Consider the following 23,149-nt stretch of genomic DNA (forward strand, 5'->3'; position numbering starts at 1 on the left):
TAAAAATGGTGTTGCTTCAACTTTTTAAAAATCAAGCCTTTTTGGTGCCAGGAGAAGAAAAGGCTTTACTCTACGGTCAGGAAAAATCCTGCCCAGGAACCAAAATGTTTTTTGAAGCCAAATTTTTTTTTTGAAACCAAATACAAAAACGGACACCAGGATGAGTTTCAGGATGAAATTCCATGTCTAAAAATGGTGTTGCTTCAACTTTTTAAAAATCAAGCCTTTTTGGTGCCAGGAGAAGAAAAGGCTATACTCCACGGTCAGGAAAAATCCTGCCCAGGAACCAAAATGTTTTTTGAAGCCAAATTTTTTTTTTGAAACCAAATGCAAAAACGGACACCAGGATGAGTTTCAGGATGAAATTCCATGTCTAAAAATGGTATTGCTTCAACTTTTTAAAAATCAAGCCTTTTTGGTGCCAGGAGAAGAAAAGGCTTTTCTCCACGGTCAGGAAAAATCCTGCCCAGGAACCAAAATGTTTTTTGACGCCAAATTTTTTTTTTGAAACCGAATGCAAAAACGGACACCAGGATGAGTTTCCTGATGAAATTCCATGTCTAAAAATGGTGTTGCTTCAACTTTTTAAAAATCAAGCCTTTTTGGTGCCAGGAGAAGAAAAGGCTTTTCTCCACGGTCAGGAAAAATCCTGCCCAGGAACCAAAATGTTTTTTGAAGCCAAATTTTTTTTTTAAAACCAAATACAAAAACGGACACCAGGATGAGTTTCAGGATGAAATTCCATGTCTAAAAATGGTGGTGCTTCAACTTTTTAAAAATCAAGCCTTTTTGGTGCCAGGAGAAGAAAAGGCTTTACTCCACGGTCAGGAAAAATCCTGCCCAGGAACCAAAATGTTTTTTGACGCCAAATTTTTTTTTTGAAACCAAATGCAAAAACGGACACCAGGATGAGTTTCAGGATGAAATTCCATGTCTAAAAATGGTGTTGCTTCAACTTTTTAAAAATCAAGCCTTTTTGGTGCCAGGAGAAGAAAAGGCTTTACTCCACGGTCAGGAAAAATCCTGCCCAGGAACCAAAATGTTTTTTGAAGCCAAATTTTTTTTTTTGAAACCAAATGCAAAAACGGACACCAGGATGAGTTTCAGGATGAAATTCCATGTCTAAAAATGGTGTTGCTTCAACTTTTTAAAAATCAAGCCTTTTTGGTGCCAGGAGAAGAAAAGGCTATACTCTACGGTCAGGAAAAATCCTGCCCAGGAACCAAAATGTTTTTTGAAGCCAAATTTTTTTTTTGAAACCAAATGCAAAAACGGACACCAGGATGAGTTTCAGGATGAAATTCCATGTCTAAAAATGGTGTTGCTTCAACTTTTTAAAAATCAAGCCTTTTTGGTGCCAGGAGAAGAAAAGGCTTTACTCCACGGTCAGGAAAAATCCTGCCCAGGAACCAAAATGTTTTTTGAAGCCAAATTTTTTTTTTGAAACCAAATACAAAAACGGACACCAGGATGAGTTTCAGGATGAAATTCCATGTCTAAAAATGGTGTTGCTTCAACTTTTTAAAAATCAAGCCTTTTTGGTGCCAGGAGAAGAAAAGGCTATACTCCACGGTCAGGAAAAATCCTGCCCAGGAACCAAAATGTTTTTTGAAGCCAAATTTTTTTTTTGAAACCAAATGCAAAAACGGACACCAGGATGAGTTTCAGGATGAAATTCCATGTCTAAAAATGGTGTTGCTTCAACTTTTTAAAAATCAAGCCTTTTTGGTGCCAGGAGAAGAAAAGGCTATACTCTACGGTCAGGAAAAATCCTGCCCAGGAACCAAAATGTTTTTTGAAGCCAAATTTTTTTTTTGAAACCAAATGCAAAAACGGACACCAGGATGAGTTTCAGGATGAAATTCCATGTCTAAAAATGGTGTTGCTTCAACTTTTTAAAAATCAAGCCTTTTTGGTGCCAGGAGAAGAAAAGGCTTTACTCTACGGTCAGGAAAAATCCTGCCCAGGAACCAAAATGTTTTTTGAAGCCAAATTTTTTTTTTTAAACCAAATACAAAAACGGACACCAGGATGAGTTTCAGGATGAAATTCCATGTCTAAAAATGGTGTTGCTTCAACTTTTTAAAAATCAAGCCTTTTTGGTGCCAGGAGAAGAAAAGGCTTTTCTCCACGGTCAGGAAAAATCCTGCCCAGGAACCAAAATGTTTTTTGAAGCCAAATTTTTTTTTTGAAACCAAATACAAAAACGGACACCAGGATGAGTTTCAGGATGAAATTCCATGTCTAAAAATGGTGTTGCTTCAACTTTTTAAAAATCAAGCCTTTTTGGTGCCAGGAGAAGAAAAGGCTATACTCCACGGTCAGGAAAAATCCTGCCCAGGAACCAAAATGTTTTTTGAAGCCAAATTTTTTTTTTGAAACCAAATACAAAAACGGACACCAGGATGAGTTTCAGGATGAAATTCCATGTCTAAAAATGGTGTTGCTTCAACTTTTTAAAAATCAAGCCTTTTTGGTGCCAGGAGAAGAAAAGGCTTTTCTCCACGGTCAGGAAAAATCCTGCCCAGGAACCAAAATGTTTTTTGACGCCAAATTTTTTTTTTGAAACCGAATGCAAAAACGGACACCAGGATGAGTTTCCTGATGAAATTCCATGTCTAAAAATGGTGTTGCTTCAACTTTTTAAAAATCAAGCCTTTTTGGTGCCAGGAGAAGAAAAGGCTTTTCTCCACGGTCAGGAAAAATCCTGCCCAGGAACCAAAATGTTTTTTGAAGCCAAATTTTTTTTTTAAAACCAAATACAAAAACGGACACCAGGATGAGTTTCAGGATGAAATTCCATGTCTAAAAATGGTGGTGCTTCAACTTTTTAAAAATCAAGCCTTTTTGGTGCCAGGAGAAGAAAAGGCTTTACTCCACGGTCAGGAAAAATCCTGCCCAGGAACCAAAATGTTTTTTGACGCCAAATTTTTTTTTTGAAACCAAATGCAAAAACGGACACCAGGATGAGTTTCAGGATGAAATTCCATGTCTAAAAATGGTGTTGCTTCAACTTTTTAAAAATCAAGCCTTTTTGGTGCCAGGAGAAGAAAAGGCTTTACTCTACGGTCAGGAAAAATCCTGCCCAGGAACCAAAATGTTTTTTGAAGCCAAATTTTTTTTTTGAAACCAAATACAAAAACGGACACCAGGATGAGTTTCAGGATGAAATTCCATGTCTAAAAATGGTGTTGCTTCAACTTTTTAAAAATCAAGCCTTTTTGGTGCCAGGAGAAGAAAAGGCTTTACTCCACGGTCAGGAAAAATCCTGCCCAGGAACCAAAATGTTTTTTGAAGCCAAATTTTTTTTTTGAAACCAAATGCAAAAACGGACACCAGGATGAGTTTCAGGATGAAATTCCATGTCTAAAAATGGTGTTGCTTCAACTTTTTAAAAATCAAGCCTTTTTGGTGCCAGGAGAAGAAAAGGCTATACTCTACGGTCAGGAAAAATCCTGCCCAGGAACCAAAATGTTTTTTGAAGCCAAATTTTTTTTTTGAAACCAAATGCAAAAACGGACACCAGGATGAGTTTCAGGATGAAATTCCATGTCTAAAAATGGTGTTGCTTCAACTTTTTAAAAATCAAGCCTTTTTGGTGCCAGGAGAAGAAAAGGCTTTACTCCACGGTCAGGAAAAATCCTGCCCAGGAACCAAAATGTTTTTTGAAGCCAAATTTTTTTTTTGAAACCAAATACAAAAACGGACACCAGGATGAGTTTCAGGATGAAATTCCATGTCTAAAAATGGTGTTGCTTCAACTTTTTAAAAATCAAGCCTTTTTGGTGCCAGGAGAAGAAAAGGCTATACTCCACGGTCAGGAAAAATCCTGCCCAGGAACCAAAATGTTTTTTGAAGCCAAATTTTTTTTTTGAAACCAAATGCAAAAACGGACACCAGGATGAGTTTCAGGATGAAATTCCATGTCTAAAAATGGTGTTGCTTCAACTTTTTAAAAATCAAGCCTTTTTGGTGCCAGGAGAAGAAAAGGCTATACTCTACGGTCAGGAAAAATCCTGCCCAGGAACCAAAATGTTTTTTGAAGCCAAATTTTTTTTTTGAAACCAAATGCAAAAACGGACACCAGGATGAGTTTCAGGATGAAATTCCATGTCTAAAAATGGTGTTGCTTCAACTTTTTAAAAATCAAGCCTTTTTGGTGCCAGGAGAAGAAAAGGCTTTACTCTACGGTCAGGAAAAATCCTGCCCAGGAACCAAAATGTTTTTTGAAGCCAAATTTTTTTTTTTAAACCAAATACAAAAACGGACACCAGGATGAGTTTCAGGATGAAATTCCATGTCTAAAAATGGTGTTGCTTCAACTTTTTAAAAATCAAGCCTTTTTGGTGCCAGGAGAAGAAAAGGCTTTTCTCCACGGTCAGGAAAAATCCTGCCCAGGAACCAAAATGTTTTTTGAAGCCAAATTTTTTTTTTGAAACCAAATACAAAAACGGACACCAAGATGAGTTTCAGGATGAAATTCCATGTCTAAAAATGGTGTTGCTTCAACTTTTTAAAAATCAAGCCTTTTTGGTGCCAGGAGAAGAAAAGGCTATACTCCACGGTCAGGAAAAATCCTGCCCAGGAACCAAAATGTTTTTTGAAGCCAAATTTTTTTTTTTAAACCAAATACAAAAACGGACACCAGGATGAGTTTCAGGATGAAATTCCATGTCTAAAAATGGTGTTGCTTCAACTTTTTAAAAATCAAGCCTTTTTGGTGCCAGGAGAAGAAAAGGCTTTTCTCCACGGTCAGGAAAAATCCTGCCCAGGAACCAAAATGTTTTTTGAAGCCAAATTTTTTTTTTGAAACCAAATACAAAAACGGACACCAGGATGAGTTTCAGGATGAAATTCCATGTCTAAAAATGGTGTTGCTTCAACTTTTTAAAAATCAAGCCTTTTTGGTGCCAGGAGAAGAAAAGGCTATACTCCACGGTCAGGAAAAATCCTGCCCAGGAACCAAAATGTTTTTCGAAGCCAAATTTTTTTTTGAAACCAAATGCAAAAACGGACACCAGGATGAGTTTCAGGATGAAATTCCATGTCTAAAAATGGTGTTGCTTCAACTTTTTAAAAATCAAGCCTTTTTGGTGCCAGGAGAAGAAAAGGCTTTACTCTACGGTCAGGAAAAATCCTGCCCAGGAACCAAAATGTTTTTTGAAGCCAAATTTTTTTTTTGAAACCAAATGCAAAAACGGACACCAGGATGAGTTTCAGGATGAAATTCCATGTCTAAAAATGGTGTTGCTTCAACTTTTTAAAAATCAAGCCTTTTTGGTGCCAGGAGAAGAAAAGGCTTTACTCTACGGTCAGGAAAAATCCTGCCCAGGAACCAAAATGTTTTTTGAAGCCAAATTTTTTTTTTGAAACCAAATACAAAAACGGACACCAGGATGAGTTTCAGGATGAAATTCCATGTCTAAAAATGGTGTTGCTTCAACTTTTTAAAAATCAAGCCTTTTTGGTGCCAGGAGAAGAAAAGGCTTTACTCTACGGTCAGGAAAAATCCTGCCCAGGAACCAAAATGTTTTTTGAAGCCAAATTTTTTTTTTGAAACCAAATGCAAAAACGGACACCAGGATGAGTTTCAGGATGAAATTCCATGTCTAAAAATGGTGTTGTTTCAACTTTTTAAAAATCAAGCCTTTTTGGTGCCAGGAGAAGAAAAGGCTTTACTCTACGGTCAGGAAAAATCCTGCCCAGGAACCAAAATGTTTTTTGAAGCCAAATTTTTTTTTTGAAACCAAATGCAAAAACGGACACCAGGATGAGTTTCAGGATGAAATTCCATGTCTAAAAATGGTGTTGCTTCAACGTTTTAAAAATCAAGCCTTTTTGGTGCCAGGAGAAGAAAAGGCTTTACTCTACGGTCAGGAAAAATCCTGCCCAGGAACCAAAATGTTTTTTGAAGCCAAATTTTTTTTTTGAAACCAAATACAAAAACGGACACCAGGATGAGTTTCAGGATGAAATTCCATGTCTAAAAATGGTGTTGCTTCAACTTTTTAAAAATCAAGCCTTTTTGGTGCCAGGAGAAGAAAAGGCTTTTCTCCACGGTCAGGAAAAATCCTGCCCAGGAACCAAAATGTTTTTTGAAGCCAAATTTTTTTTTTGAAACCAAATACAAAAACGGACACCAGGATGAGTTTCAGGATGAAATTCCATGTCTAAAAATGGTGTTGCTTCAACTTTTTAAAAATCAAGCCTTTTTGGTGCCAGGAGAAGAAAAGGCTATACTCCACGGTCAGGAAAAATCCTACCCAGTAACCAAAATGTTTTTTGAAGCCAAATTTTTTTTTGAAACCAAATGCAAAAACGGACACCAGGATCAGTTTCAGGATGAAATTCCATGTCTAAAAATGGTGTTGCTTCAACTTTTTAAAAATCAAGCCTTTTTGGTGCCAGGAGAAGAAAAGGCTTTACTCTACGGTCAGGAAAAATCCTGCCCAGGAACCAAAATGTTTTTTGAAGCCAAATTTTTTTTTTAAACCAAATACAAAAACGGACACCAGGATGAGTTTCAGGATGAAATTCCATGTCTAAAAATGGTGTTGCTTCAACTTTTTAAAAATCAAGCCTTTTTGGTGCCAGGAGAAGAAAAGGCTTTTCTCCACGGTCAGGAAAAATCCTGCCCAGGAACCAAAATGTTTTTTGAAGCCAAATTTTTTTTTTTGAAACCAAATACAAAAACGGACACCAGGATGAGTTTCAGGATGAAATTCCATGTCTAAAAATGGTGTTGCTTCAACTTTTTAAAAATCAAGCCTTTTTGGTGCCAGGAGAAGAAAAGGCTATACTCCACGGTCAGGAAAAATCCTGCCCAGGAACCAAAATGTTTTTTGAAGCCAAATTTTTTTTTTGAAACCAAATACAAAAACGGACACCAGGATGAGTTTCAGGATGAAATTCCATGTCTAAAAATGGTGTTGCTTCAACTTTTTAAAAATCAAGCCTTTTTGGTGCCAGGAGAAGAAAAGGCTTTACTCTACGGTCAGGAAAAATCCTGCCCAGGAACCAAAATGTTTTTTGAAGCCAAATTTTTTTTTTGAAACCAAATACAAAAACGGACACCAGGATGAGTTTCAGGATGAAATTCCATGTCTAAAAATGGTGTTGCTTCAACTTTTTAAAAATCAAGCCTTTTTGGTGCCAGGAGAAGAAAAGGCTTTTCTCCACGGTCAGGAAAAATCCTGCCCAGGAACCAAAATGTTTTTTGAAGCCAAATTTTTTTTTTGAAACCAAATACAAAAACGGACACCAGGATGAGTTTCAGGATGAAATTCCATGTCTAAAAATGGTGTTGCTTCAACTTTTTAAAAATCAAGCCTTTTTGGTGCCAGGAGAAGAAAAGGCTATACTCCACGGTCAGGAAAAATCCTGCCCAGGAACCAAAATGTTTTTTGAAGCCAAATTTTTTTTTTGAAGCCAAATACAAAAACGGACACCAGGATGAGTTTCAGGATGAAATTCCATGTCTAAAAATGGTGTTGCTTCAACTTTTTAAAAATCAAGCATTTTTGGTGCCAGGAGAAGAAAAGGCTTTTCTCCACGGTCAGGAAAAATCCTGCCCAGGAACCAAAATGTTTTTTGAAGCCAAATTTTTTTTTTGAAACCAAATACAAAAACGGACACCAGGATGAGTTTCAGGATGAAATTCCATGTCTAAAAATGGTGTTGCTTCAACTTTTTAAAAATCAAGCCTTTTTGGTGCCAGGAGAAGAAAAGGCTATACTCCACGGTCAGGAAAAATCCTGCCCAGGAACCAAAATGTTTTTTGAAGCCAAATTTTTTTTTTGAAGCCAAATACAAAAACGGACACCAGGATGAGTTTCAGGATGAAATTCCATGTCTAAAAATGGTGTTGCTTCAACTTTTTAAAAATCAAGCCTTTTTGGTGCCAGGAGAAGAAAAGGCTTTACTCCACGGTCAGGAAAAATCCTGCCCAGGAACCAAAATGTTTTTTGAAGCCAAATTTTTTTTTTGAAACCAAATGCAAAAACGGACACCAGGATGAGTTTCAGGATGAAATTCCATGTCTAAAAATGGTGTTGCTTCAACTTTTTAAAAATCAAGCCTTTTTGGTGCCAGGAGAAGAAAAGGCTATACTCCACGGTCAGGAAAAATCCTGCCCAGGAACCAAAATGTTTTTTGAAGCCAATTTTTTTTTTTGAAAACAAATACAAAAACGGACACCAGGATGAGTTTCAGGATGAAATTCCATGTCTAAAAATGGTGTTGCTTCAACTTTTTAAAAATCAAGCCTTTTTGGTGCCAGGAGAAGAAAAGGCTTTACTCTACGGTCAGGAAAAATCCTGCCAAGGAACCAAAATGTTTTTTGAAGCCAATTTTTTTTTTTGAAAACAAATACAAAAACGGACACCAGGATGAGTTTCAGGATGAAATTCCATGTCTAAAAATGGTGTTGCTTCAACTTTTTAAAAATCAAGCCTTTTTGGTGCCAGGAGAAGAAAAGGCTTTTCTCCAAGGTCAGGAAAAATCCTGCCCAGGAACCAAAATGTTTTTTGAAGCCAAATATTTTTTTTGAAACCAAATACAAAAACGGACACCAGGATGAGTTTCAGGATGAAATTCCATGTCTAGAAATGGTGTTGCTTCAACTTTTTAAAAATCAAGCCTTTTTGGTGCCAGGAGAAGAAAAGGCTTTTCTCCACGGTCAGGAAAAATCCTGCCCAGGAACCAAAATGTTTTTTGAAGCCAAATTTTTTTTTTGAAACCAAATGCAAAAACGGACACCAGGATGAGTTTCAGGATGAAATTCCATGTCTAAAAATGGTGTTGCTTCAACTTTTTAAAAATCAAGCCTTTTTGGTGCCAGGAGAAGAAAAGGCTTTACTCTACGGTCAGGAAAAATCCTGCCCAGGAACCAAAATGTTTTTTGAAGCCAAATTTTTTTTTTGAAACCAAATGCAAAAACGGACACCAGGATGAGTTTCAGGATGAAATTCCATGTCTAAAAATGGTGTTGCTTCAACTTTTTAAAAATCAAGCCTTTTTGGTGCCAGGAGAAGAAAAGGCTTTACTCTACGGTCAGGAAAAATCCTGCCCAGGAACCAAAATGTTTTTTGAAGCCAAATTTTTTTTTTGAAACCAAATACAAAAACGGACACCTGGATGAGTTTCAGGATGAAATTCCATGTCTAAAAATGGTGTTGCTTCAACTATTTAAAAATCAAGCCTTTTTGGTGCCAGGAGAAGAAAAGGCTATACTCCACGGTCAGGAAAAATCCTGCCCAGGAACCAAAATGTTTTTTGAAGCCAATTTTTTTTTTTGAAACCAAATGCAAAAACGGACACCAGGATGTGTTTCAGGATGAAATTCCATGTCTAAAAATGGTGTTGCTTCAACTTTTTAAAAATCAAGCCTTTTTGGTGCCAGGAGAAGAAAAGGCTTTACTCTACGGTCAGGAAAAATCCTGCCCAGGAACCAAAATGTTTTTTGAAGCCAAATTTTTTTTTTGAAACCAAATACAAAAACGGACACGAGGATGAGTTTCAGGATGAAATTCCATGTCTAAAAATGGTGTTGCTTCAACTTTTTAAAAATCAAGCCTTTTTGGTGCCAGGAGAAGAAAAGGCTATACTCCACGGTCAGGAAAAATCCTGCCCAGGAACCAAAATGTTTTTTGAAGCCAAATTTTTTTTTTGAAACCAAATGCAAAAACGGACACCAGGATGAGTTTCAGGATGAAATTCCATGTCTAAAAATGGTGTTGCTTCAACTTTTTAAAAATCAAGCCTTTTTGGTGCCAGGAGAAGAAAAGGCTTTACTCCACGGTCAGGAAAAATCCTGCCCAGGAACCAAAATGTTTTTTGAAGCCAAATTTTTTTTTTGAAGCCAAATACAAAAACGGACACCAGGATGAGTTTCAGGATGAAATTCCATGTCTAAAAATGGTGTTGCGTCAACTTTTTAAAAATCAAGCCTTTTTGGTGCCAGGAGAAGAAAAGGCTATACTCCACGGTCAGGAAAAATCCTGCCCAGGAACCAAAATGTTTTTTGAAGCCAAATTTTTTTTTTGAAGCCAAATACAAAAACGGACACCAGGATGAGTTTCAGGATGAAATTCCATGTCTAGAAATGGTGTTGCTTCAACTTTTTAAAAATCAAGCCTTTTTGGTGCCAGGAGAAGAAAAGGCTTTTCTCCACAGTCAGGAAAAATCCTGCCCAGGAACCAAAATGTTTTTTGAAGCCAAATTTTTTTTTTGAAACCAAATGCAAAAACTGACACCAGGATGAGTTTCAGGATGAAATTCCATGTCTAAAAATGGTGTTGCTTCAACTTTTTAAAAATCAAGCCTTTTTGGTGCCAGGAGAAGAAAAGGCTATACTCCACGGTCAGGAAAAATCCTGCCCAGGAACCAAAATGTTTTTTGAAGCCAAATTTTTTTTTTGAAACCAAATGCAAAAACGGACACCAGGATGAGTTTCAGGATGAAATTCCATGTCTAAAAATGGTGTTGCTTCAACTTTTTAAAAATCAAGCCTTTTTGGTGCCAGGAGAAGAAAAGGCTTTACTCCACGGTCAGGAAAAATCCTGCCCAGGAACCAAAATGTTTTTTGAAGCCAAATTTTTTTTTTGAAGCCAAATACAAAAACGGACACCAGGATGAGTTTCAGGATGAAATTCCATGTCTAAAAATGGTGTTGCGTCAACTTTTTAAAAATCAAGCCTTTTTGGTGCCAGGAGAAGAAAAGGCTATACTCCACGGTCAGGAAAAATCCTGCCCAGGAACCAAAATGTTTTTTGAAGCCAAATTTTTTTTTTGAAGCCAAATACAAAAACGGACACCAGGATGAGTTTCAGGATGAAATTCCATGTCTAGAAATGGTGTTGCTTCAACTTTTTAAAAATGAAGCCTTTTTGGTGCCAGGAGAAGAAAAGGCTTTTCTCCACGGTCAGGAAAAATCCTGCCCAGGAACCAAAATGTTTTTTGAAGCCAAATTTTTTTTTTGAAACCAAATGCAAAAACGGACACCAGGATGAGTTTCAGGATGAAATTCCATGTCTAAAAATGGTGTTGCTTCAACTTTTTAAAAATCAAGCCTTTTTGGTGCCAGGAGAAGAAAAGGCTATACTCCACGGTCAGGAAAAATCCTGCCCAGGAACCAAAATGTTTTTTGAAGCCAAATTTTTTTTTTGAAACCAAATGCAAAAACGGACACCAGGATGAGTTTCAGGATGAAATTCCATGTCTAAAAATGGTGTTGCTTCAACTTTTTAAAAATCAAGCCTTTTTGGTGCCTGGAGAAGAAAAGGCTTTACTCCACGGTCAGGAAAAATCCTGCCCAGGAACCAAAATGTTTTTTGAAGCCAAATTTTTTTTTTGAAGCCAAATACAAAAACGGACACCAGGATGAGTTTCAGGATGAAATTCCATGTCTAAAAATGGTGTTGCTTCAACTTTTTAAAAATCAAGCCTTTTTGGTGCCAGGAGAAGAAAAGGCTATACTCCACGGTCAGGAAAAATCCTGCCCAGGAACCAAAATGTTTTTTGAAGCCAAATTTTTTTTTGAAACCAAATGCAAAAACGGACACCAGGATGAGATTAAGGATGAAATTCCATGTCTAAAAATGGTGTTGCTTCAACTTTTTAAAAATCAAGCCTTTTTGGTGCCAGGAGAAGAAAAGGCTATACTCTACGGTCAGGAAAAATCCTGCCCAGGAACCAAAATGTTTTTTGAAGCCAAATTTTTTTTTTGAAACCAAATACAAAAACGGACACCAGGATGAGTTTCAGGATGAAATTCCATGTCTAAAAATGGTGTTGCTTCAACTTTTTAAAAATCAAGCCTTTTTGGTGCCAGGAGAAGAAAAGGCTATACTCCACGGTCAGGAAAAATCCTGCCCAGGAACCAAAATGTTTTTTGAAGCCAAATTTTTTTTTTGAAACCAAATGCAAAAACGGACACCAGGATGAGTTTCAGGATGAAATTCCATGTCTAAAAATGGTGTTGCTTCAACTTTTTAAAAATCAAGCCTTTTTGGTGCCAGGAGAAGAAAAGGCTTTACTCCACGGTCAGGAAAAATCCTGCCCAGGAACCAAAATGTTTTTTGAAGCCAAATTTTTTTTTTGAAACCAAATGCAAAAACGGACACCAGGATGAGTTTCAGGATGAAATTCCATGTCTAAAAATGGTGTTGCTTCAACTTTTTAAAAATCAAGCCTTTTTGGTGCCAGGAGAAGAAAAGGCTTTTCTCCACGGTCAAGAAAAATCCTGCCCAGGAACCAAAATGTTTTTTGAAGCCAAATTTTTTTTTTGAAACCAAATGCAAAAACGGACACCAGGATGAGTTTCAGGATGAAATTCCATGTCTAAAAATGGTGTTGCTTCAACTTTTTAAAAATCAAGCCTTTTTGGTGCCAGGAGAAGAAAAGGCTTTACTCTACGGTCAGGAAAAATCCTGCCAAGGAACCAAAATGTTTTTTGAAGCCAAATTTTTTTTTTGAAACCAAATACAAAAACGGACACCAGGATGAGTTTCAGGATGAAATTCCATGTCTAAAAATGGTGTTGCTTCAACTTTTTAAAAATCAAGCCTTTTTGGTGCCAGGAGAAGAAAAGGCTTTACTCTACGGTCAGGAAAAATCCTGCCAAGGAACCAAAATGTTTTTTGAAGCCAAATTTTCTTTTTGAAGCCAAATACAAAAACGGACACCAGGATGAGATTCAGGATGAAATTCCATGTCTAAAAATGGTGTTGCTTCAACTTTTTAAAAATCAAGCCTTTTTGGTGCCAGGAGAAGAAAAGGCTATACTCCACGGTCAGGAAAAATCCTGCCCAGGAACCAAAATGTTTTTTGAAGCCAAATTTTTTTTTTGAAACCAAATGCAAAAACGGACACCAGGATGAGTTTCAGGATGAAATTCCATGTCTAAAAATGGTGTTGCTTCAACTTTTTAAAAATCAAGCCTTTTCGGTGCCAGGAGAAGAAAAGGCTTTACTCCACGGTCAGGAAAAATCCTGCCCAGGAACCAAAATGTTTTTTGAAGCCAAATGTTTTTTTTGAAACCAAATGCAAAAACGGACACCAGGATGAGATTAAGGATGAAATTCCATGTCTAAAAATGGTGTTGCTTCAACTTTTTAAAAATCAAGCCTTTTTGGTGCCAGGAGAAGAAAAGGCTATACTCTACAGTCAGGAAAAATCCTGCCCAGGAACCAAAATGTTTTTTGAAGCCAAATTTTTTTTTTGAAACCAAATACAAAAACGGACACCAGGATGAGTTTCAGGATGAAATTCCATGTCTAAAAATGGTGTTGCTTCAACTTTTTAAAAATCAAGCCTTTTTGGTGCCAGGAGAAGAAAAGGCTTTTCTCCACGGTCAGGAAAAATCCTGCCCAGGAACCAAAATGTTTTTTGAAGCCAAATTTTTTTTTTGAAACCAAATACAAAAACGGACACCAGGATGAGTTTCAGGATGAAATTCCATGTCTAAAAATGGTGTTGCTTCAACTTTTTAAAAATCAAGCCTTTTTGGTGCCAGGAGAAGAAAAGGCTATACTCCACGGTCAGGAAAAATCCTGCCCAGGAACCAAAATGTTTTTTGAAGCCAAATTTTTTTTTTGAAACCAAATACAAAAACGGACACCAGGATGAGATTAAGGATGAAATTCCATGTCTAAAAATGGTGTTGCTTCAACTTTTTAAAAACATGCCTTTTTGGTGCCAGGAGAAGAAAAGGCTTTACTCCACGGTCAGGAAAAATCCTGCCCAGGAACCAAAATGTTTTTTGAAGCCAAATTTTTTTTTTTGAAACCAAATACAAAAACGGACACCAGGATGAGATTAAGGATGAAATTCCATGTCTAAAAATGGTGTTGCTTCAACTTTTTAAAAATCAAGCCTTTTTGGTGCCAGGAGAAGAAAAGGCTTTTCTCCACGGTCAGGAAAAATCCTGCCCAGGAACCAAAATGTTTTTTGAAGCCAAATTTTTTTTTTGAAACCAAATACAAAAACGGACACCAGGATGAGTTTCAGGATGAAATTCCATGTCTAAAAATGGTGTTGCTTCAACTTTTTAAAAATCAAGCCTTTTTGGTGCCAGGAGAAGAAAAGGCTATACTCCACGGTCAGGAAAAATCCTGCCCAGGAACCAAAATGTTTTTTGAAGCCAAATTTTTTTTTTGAAACCAAATACAAAAACGGACACCAGGATGAGTTTCAGGATGAAATTCCATGTCTAAAAATGGTGTTGCTTCATCTTTTTAAAAATCAAGCCTTTTTGGTGCCAGGAGAAGAAAAGGCTTTACTCTACGGTCAGGAAAAATCCTGCCAAGGAACCAAAATGTTTTTTGAAGCCAAATTTTTTTTTTGAAACCAAATGCAAAAACGGACACCAGGATGAGTTTCAGGATGAAATTCCATGTCTAAAAATGGTGTTGCTTCAACTTTTTAAAAATCAAGCCTTTTTGGTGCCAAGAGAAGAAAAGGCTATACTCCACGGTCAGGAAAAATCCTGCCCAGGAACCAAAATGTTTTTTGAAGCCAAATTTTTTTTTTGAAACCAAATGCAAAAACGGACACCAGGATGAGTTTCAGGATGAAATTCCATGTCTAAAAATGGTGTTGCTTCAACTTTTTAAAAATCAAGCCTTTTTGGTGCCAGGAGAAGAAAAGGCTTTTCTCCACGGTCAGGAAAAATCCTGCCCAGGAACCAAAATGTTTTTTGAAGCCAAATTTTTTTTTTGAAACCAAATACAAAAACGGACACCAGGATGAGTTTCCTGATGAAATTCCATGTCTAAAAATGGTGTTGCTTCAACTTTTTAAAAATCAAGCCTTTTTGGTGCCAGGAGAAGAAAAGGCTTTTCTCCACGGTCAGGAAAAATCCTGCCCAGGAACCAAAATGTTTTTTGAAGCCAAAATTTTTTTTTGAAACCAAATGCAAAAACGGACACCAGGATGAGTTTCAGGATGAAATTCCATGTCTAAAAATGGTGTTGCTTCAACTTTTTAAAAATCAAGCCTTTTTGGTGCCAGGAGAAGAAAAGGCTATACTCCACGGTCAGGAAAAATCCTGCCCAGGAACCAAAATGTTTTTTGAAGCCAAATTTTTTTTTTGAAACCAAATGCAAAAACGGACACCAGGATGAGTTTCAGGATGAAATTCCATGTCTAAAAATGGTGTTGCTTCAACTTTTTAAAAATCAAGCCTTTTTGGTGCCAGGAGAAGAAAAGGCTATACTCCACGGTCAGGAAAAATCCTGCCCAGGAACCAAAATGTTTTTTGAAGCCAAATTTTTTTTTTGAAACCAAATGCAAAAACGGACACCAGGATGAGTTTCAGGATGAAATTCCATGTCTAAAAATGGTGTTGCTTCAACTTTTTAAAAATCAAGCCTTTTTGGTGCCAGGAGAAGAAAAGGCTTTTCTCCACGGTCAGGAAAAATCCTGCCCAGGAACCAAAATGTTTTTTGAAGCCAAATTTTTTTTTTGAAACCAAATGCAAAAACGGACACCAGGATGAGTTTCAGGATGAAATTCCATGTCTAAAAATGGTGTTGCTTCAACTTTTTAAAAATCAAGCCTTTTTGGTGCCAGGAGAAGAAAAGGCTTTACTCCACGGTCAGGAAAAATCCTGCCCAGGAACCAAAATGTTTTTTGAAGCCAAATTTTTTTTTTGAAACCAAATGCAAAAACGGACACCAGGATGAGTTTCAGGATGAAATTCCATGTCTAAAAATGGTGTTGCTTCAACTTTTTAAAAATCAAGCCTTTTTGGTGCCAGGAGAAGAAAAGGCTTTACTCTACGGTCAGGAAAAATCCTGCCCAGGAACCAAAATGTTTTTTGAAGCCAAATTTTTTTTTTGAAACCAAATACAAAAACGGACACCAGGATGAGTTTCAGGATGAAATTCCATGTCTAAAAATGGTGTTGCTTCAACTTTTTAAAAATCAAGCCTTTTTGGTGCCAGGAGAAGAAAAGGCTTTTCTCCACGGTCAGGAAAAATCCTGCCCAGGAACCAAAATGTTTTTTGAAGCCAAATTTTTTTTTTGAAGCCAAATACAAAAACGGACACCAGGATGAGTTTCAGGATGAAATTCCATGTCTAAAAATGGTGTTGCTTCAACTTTTTAAAAATCAAGCCTTTTTGGTGCCAGGAGAAGAAAAGGCTATACTCCACGGTCAGGAAAAATCCTGCCCAGGAACCAAAATGTTTTTTGAAGCCAAATTTTTTTTTTGAAACCAATTGCAAAAACGGACACCAGGATGAGTTTCAGGATGAAATTCCATGTCTAAAAATGGTGTTGCTTCAACTTTTTAAAAATCAAGCCTTTTTGGTGCCAGGAGAAGAAAAGGCTTTACTCTACGGTCAGGAAAAATCCTACCCAGGAACCAAAATGTTTTTTGAAGCCAAATTTTTTTTTTGAAACCAAATGCAAAAACGGACACCAGGATGAGTTTCAGGATGAAATTCCATGTCTAAAAATGGTGTTGCTTCAACTTTTTAAAAATCAAGCCTTTTTGGTGCCAGGAGAAGAAAAGGCTATACTCCACGGTCAGGAAAAATCCTGCCCAGGAACCAAAATGTTTTTTGAAGCCAAATTTTTTTTTTGAAACCAAATGCAAAAACGGACACCAGGATGAGTTTCAGGATGAAATTCCATGTCTAAAAATGGTGTTGCTTCAACTTTTTAAAAATCAAGCCTTTTTGGTGCCAGGAGAAGAAAAGGCTTTACTCCACGGTCAGGAAAAATCCTGCCCAGGAACCAAAATGTTTTTTGAAGCCAAATTTTTTTTTTGAAACCAAATGCAAAAACGGACACCAGGATGAGATTAAGGATGAAATTCCATGTCTAAAAATGGTGTTGCTTCAACTTTTTAAAAATCAAGCCTTTTTGGTGCCAGGAGAAGAAAAGGCTTTTCTCCACGGTCAGGAAAAATCCTGCCCAGGAACCAAAATGTTTTTTGAAGCCAAATTTTTTTTTTGAAACCAAATACAAAAACGGACACCAGGATGAGTTTCAGGATGAAATTCCATGTCTAAAAATGGTGTTGCTTCAACTTTTTAAAAATCAAGCCTTTTTGGTGCCAGGAGAAGAAAAGGCTTTACTCTACGGTCAGGAAAAATCCTGCCCAGGAACCAAAATGTTTTTTGAAGCCAAATTTTTTTTTTGAAACCAAATACAAAAACGGACACCAGGATGAGTTTCAGGATGAAATTCCATGTCTAAAAATGGTGTTGCTTCAACTTTTTAAAAATCAAGCCTTTTTGGTGCCAGGAGAAGAAAAGGCTTTTCTCCACGGTCAGGAAAAATCCTGCCCAGGAACCAAAATGTTTTTTGAAGCCAAATTTTTTTTTGAAACCAAATACAAAAACGGACACCAGGATGAGTTTCAGGATGAAATTCCATGTCTAAAAATGGTGTTGCTTCAACTTTTTAAAAATCAAGCCTTTTTGGTGCCAGGAGAAGAAAAGGCTTTTCTCCACGGTCAGGAAAAATCCTGCCCAGGAACCAAAATGTTTTTTGAAGCCAAATTTTTTTTTTGAAACCAAATACAGAAACGGACACCAGGATGAGATTAAGGATGAAATTCCATGTCTAAAAATGGTGTTGCTTCAACTTTTTAAAAATCAAGCCTTTTTGGTGCCAGGAGAAGAAAAGGCTTTACTCCACGGTCAGGAAAAATCCTGCCCAGGAACCAAAATGTTTTTTGAAGCCAAATTTTTTTTTTGAAACCAAATGCAAAAACGGACACCAGGATGAGTTTCAGGATGAAATTCCATGTCTAAAAATGGTGTTGCTTCAACTTTTTAAAAATCAAGCCTTTTTGGTGCCAGGAGAAGAAAAGGCTTTACTCTACGGTCAGGAAAAATCCTGCCAAGGAACCAAAATGTTTTTTGAAGCCAAATTTTTTTTTGAAACCAAATACAAAAACGGACACCAGGATGAGTTTCAGGATGAAATTCCATGTCTAAAAATGGTGTTGCTTCAACTTTTTAAAAATCAAGCCTTTTTGGTGCCAGGAGAAGAAAAGGCTTTTCTCCACGGTCAGGAAAAATCCTGCCCAGGAACCAAAATGTTTTTTGAAGCCAAATTTTTTTTTTGAAACCAAATACAAAAACGGACACCAGGATGAGTTTCAGGATGAAATTCCATGTCTAAAAATGGTGTTGCTTCAACTTTTTAAAAATCAAGCCTTTTTGGTGCCAGGAGAAGAAAAGGCTATACTCCACGGTCAGGAAAAATCCTGCCCAGGAACCAAAATGTTTTTTGAAGCCAAATTTTTTTTTTGAAACCAAATGCAAAAACGGACACCAGGATGAGTTTCAGGATGAAATTCCATGTCTAAAAATGGTGTTGCTTCAACTTTTTAAAAATCAAGCCTTTTTGGTGCCAGGAGAAGAAAAGGCTATACTCCACGGTCAGGAAAAATCCTGCCCAGGAACCAAAATGTTTTTTGAAGCCAAATTTTTTTTTTGAAACCAAATGCAAAAACGGACACCAGGATGAGTTTCAGGATGAAATTCCATGTCTAAAAATGGTGTTGCTTCAACTTTTTAAAAATCAAGCCTTTTTGGTGCCAGGAGAAGAAAAGGCTATACTCCACGGTCAGGAAAAATCCTGCCCAGGAACCAAAATGTTTTTTGAAGCCAAATTTTTTTTTTGAAACCAAATACAAAAACGGACACCAGGATGAGTTTCAGGATGAAATTCCATGTCTAAAAATGGTGTTGCTTCAACTTTTTAAAAATCAAGCCTTTTTGGTGCCAGGAGAAGAAAAGGCTTTACTCCACGGTCAGGAAAAATCCTGCCCAGGAACCAAAATGTTTTTTGAAGCCAAATTTTTTTTTTGAAACCAAATGCAAAAACGGACACCAGGATGAGTTTCAGGATGAAATTCCATGTCTAAAAATGGTGTTGCTTCAACTTTTTAAAAATCAAGCCTTTTTGGTGCCAGGAGAAGAAAAGGCTTTACTCCACGGTCAGGAAAAATCCTGCCCAGGAACCAAAATGTTTTTTGAAGCCAAATTTTTTTTTTGAAACCAAATGCAAAAACGGACACCAGGATGAGTTTCAGGATGAAATTCCATGTCTAAAAATGGTGTTGCTTCAACTTTTTAAAAATCAAGCCTTTTTGGTGCCAGGAGAAGAAAAGGCTTTACTCTACGGTCAGGAAAAATCCTGCCCAGGAACCAAAATGTTTTTTGAAGCCAAATTTTTTTTTTGAAACCAAATACAAAAACGGACACCAGGATGAGTTTCAGGATGAAATTCCATGTCTAAAAATGGTGTTGCTTCAACTTTTTAAAAATCAAGCCTTTTTGGTGCCAGGAGAAGAAAAGGCTTTTCTCCACGGTCAGGAAAAATCCTGCCCAGGAACCAAAATGTTTTTTGAAGCCAAATTTTTTTTTTGAAACCAAATACAAAAACGGACACCAGGATGAGTTTCAGGATGAAATTCCATGTCTAAAAATGGTGTTGCTTCAACTTTTTAAAAATCAAGCCTTTTTGGTGCCAGGAGAAGAAAAGGCTTTACTCTACGGTCAGGAAAAATCCTGCCAAGGAACCAAAATGTTTTTTGAAGCCAAATTTTTTTTTTGAAACCAAATACAAAAACGGACACCAGGATGAGTTTCAGGATGAAATTCCATGTCTAAAAATGGTGTTGCTTCAACTTTTTAAAAATCAAGCCTTTTTGGTGCCAGGAGAAGAAAAGGCTTTACTCCACGGTCAGGAAAAATCCTGCCCAGGAACCAAAATGTTTTTTGAAGCCAAATTTTTTTTTTGAAACCAAATACAAAAACGGACACCAGGATGAGTTTCAGGATGAAATTCCATGTCTAAAAATGGTGTTGCTTCAACTTTTTAAAAATCAAGCCTTTTTGGTGCCAGGAGAAGAAAAGGCTATACTCCACGGTCAGGAAAAATCCTGCCCAGGAACCAAAATGTTTTTTGAAGCCAAATTTTTTTTTTGAAACCAAATGCAAAAACGGACACCAGGATGAGTTTCAGGATGAAATTCCATGTCTAAAAATGGTGTTGCTTCAACTTTTTAAAAATCAAGCCTTTTTGGTGCCAGGAGAAGAAAAGGCTATACTTCACGGTCAGGAAAAATCCTGCCCAGGAACCAAAATGTTTTTTGAAGCCAAATTTTTTTTTTGAAACCAAATGCAAAAACGGACACCAGGATGAGATTAAGGATGAAATTCCATGTCTAAAAATGGTGTTGCTTCAACTTTTTAAAAATCAAGCCTTTTTGGTGCCAGGAGAAGAAAAGGCTATACTCCACGGTCAGGAAAAATCCTGCCCAGGAACCAAAATGTTTTTTGAAGCCAAATTTTTTTTTTGAAACCAAATGCAAAAACAGACACCAGGATGAGTTTCAGGATGAAATTCCATGTCTAAAAATGGTGTTGCTTCAACTTTTTAAAAATCAAGCCTTTTTGGTGCCAGGAGAAGAAAAGGCTTTACTCTACGGTCAGGAAAAATCCTGCCCAGGAACCAAAATGTTTTTTGAAGCCAAATTTTTTTTTTGAAACCAAATACAAAAACGGACACCAGGATGAGTTTCAGGATGAAATTCCATGTCTAAAAATGGTGTTGCTTCAACTTTTTAAAAATCAAGCCTTTTTGGTGCCAGGAGAAGAAAAGGCTTTACTCCACGGTCAGGAAAAATCCTGCCCAGGAACCAAAATGTTTTTTGAAGCCAAATTTTTTTTTGAAACCAAATGCAAAAACGGACACCAGGATGAGTTTCAGGATGAAATTCCATGTCTAAAAATGGTGTTGCTTCAACTTTTTAAAAATCAAGCCTTTTTGGTGCCAGGAGTAGAAAAGGCTATATTCCACGGTCAGGAAAAATCCTGCCCAGGAACCAAAATGTTTTTTGAAGCCAATTTTTTTTTTTGAAACCAAATGCAAAAACGGACACCAGGATGAGTTTCAGGATGAAATGTCTAAAAATGGTGTTAGTTCAACTTTTTAAAAATCAAGCCTTTTTGGTGCCAGGAGAAGAAAAGGCTTTACTCCACGGTCAGGAAAAATCCTGACCAGGAACCAAAATGTTTTTTGAAGCCAAATTTTTTTTTTGAAACCAAATACAAAAACGGACACCAGGATGAGTTTCAGGATGAAATTCCATGTCTAAAAATGGTGTTGCTTCAACTTTTTAAAAATCAAGCCTTTTTGGTGCCAGGAGAAGAAAAGGCTTTACTCCACGGTCAGGAAAAATCCTGCCCAGGAACCAAAATGTTTTTTTGAAGCCAATTTTTTTTTTTGAAACCAAATGCAAAAACGGACACCAGGATGAGTTTCAGGATGAAATTCCATGTCTAAAAATGGTGTTGCTTCAACTTTTTAAAAATCAAGCCTTTTTGGTGCCAGGAGAAGAAAAGGCTTTACTCCACGGTCAGGAAAAATCCTGCCCAGGAACCAAAATGTTTTTTTGAAGCCAATTTTTTTTTTTGAAACCAAATGCAAAAACGGACACCAGGATGAGTTTCACGATGAAATTCCATGTCTAAAAATGGTGTTGCTTCAACTTTTTAAAAATCAAGCCTTTTTGGTGCCAGGAGAAGAAAAGGCTTTACTCCACGGTCAGGAAAAATCCTGCCCAGGAACCAAAATGTTTTTTGAAGCCAAATTTTTTTTTTGAAACCAAATACAAAAACGGACACCAGGATGAGTTTCAGGATGAAATTCCATGTCTAAAAATGGTGTTGCTTCAACTTTTTAAAAATCAAGCCTTTTTGGTGCCAGGAGAAGAAAAGGCTATACTCCACGGTCAGGAAAAATCCTGCCCAGGAACCAAAATGTTTTTTGAAGCCAAATTTTTTTTTTGAAACCAAATACAAAAACGGACACCAGGATGAGTTTCCTGATGAAATTCCATGTCTAAAAATGGTGTTGCTTCAACTTTTTAAAAATCAAGCCTTTTTGGTGCCAGGAGAAGAAAAGGCTTTACTCCACGGTCAGGAAAAATCCTGCCCAGGAACCAAAATGTTTTTTGAAGCCAAATTTTTTTTTGAAACCAAATACAAAAACGGACACCAGGATGAGTTTCCTGATGAAATTCGATGTCTAAAAATGGTGTTGCTTCAACTTTTTAAAAATCAAGCCTTTTTGGTGCCAGGAGAAGAAAAGGCTTTACTCCACGGTCAGGAAAAATCCTGCCCAGGAACCAAAATGTTTTTTGAAGCCAAATTTTTTTTTTGAAACCAAATGCAAAAACGGACACCAGGATGAGTTTCAGGATGAAATTCCATGTCTAAAAATGGTGTTGCTTCAACTTTTTAAAAATCAAGCCTTTTTGGTGCCAGGAGAAGAAAAGGCTTTACTCTACGGTCAGGAAAAATCCTGCCCAGGAACCAAAATGTTTTTTGAAGCCAAATTTTTTTTTTTGAAACCAAATACAAAAACGGACACCAGGATGAGTTTCAGGATGAAATTCCATGTCTAAAAATGGTGTTGCTTCAACTTTTTAAAAATCAAGCCTTTTTGGTGCCAGGAGAAGAAAAGGCTTTTCTCCACGGTCAGGAAAAATCCTGCCCAGGAACCAAAATGTTTTTTGAAGACAAATTTTTTTTTTGAAACCAAATACAAAAACGGACACCAGGATGAGTTTCAGGATGAAATTCCATGTCTAAAAATGGTGTTGCTTCAACTTTTTAAAAATCAAGCCTTTTTGGTGCCAGGAGAAGAAAAGGCTTTACTCTACGGTCAGGAAAAATCCTGCCAAGGAACCAAAATGTTTTTTGAAGCCAAATTTTTTTTTTGAAACCAAATACAAAAACGGACACCAGGATGAGTTTCAGGATGAAATTCCATGTCTAAAAATGGTGTTGCTTCAACTTTTTAAAAATCAAGCCTTTTTGGTGCCAGGAGAAGAAAAGGCTATACTCCACGGTCAGGAAAAATCCTGCCCAGGAACCAAAATGTTTTTTGAAGCCAAATTTTTTTTTTGAAACCAAATGCAAAAACGGACACCAGGATGAGTTTCAGGATGAAATTCCATGTCTAAAAATGGTGTTGCTTCAACTTTTTAAAAATCAAGCCTTTTTGGTGCCAGGAGAAGAAAAGGCTTTACTCTACGGTCAGGAAAAATCCTGCCCAGGAACCAAAATGTTTTTTGAAGCCAAATGTTTTTTTTGAAACCAAATACAAAAACGGACAC

Source organism: Pantherophis guttatus, chromosome 16 (genome assembly GCF_059756535.1).
Source record: "Pantherophis guttatus breed Tessera chromosome 16, ASM5975653v1, whole genome shotgun sequence".
Lineage (NCBI taxonomy): Eukaryota > Metazoa > Chordata > Lepidosauria > Squamata > Colubridae > Pantherophis > Pantherophis guttatus.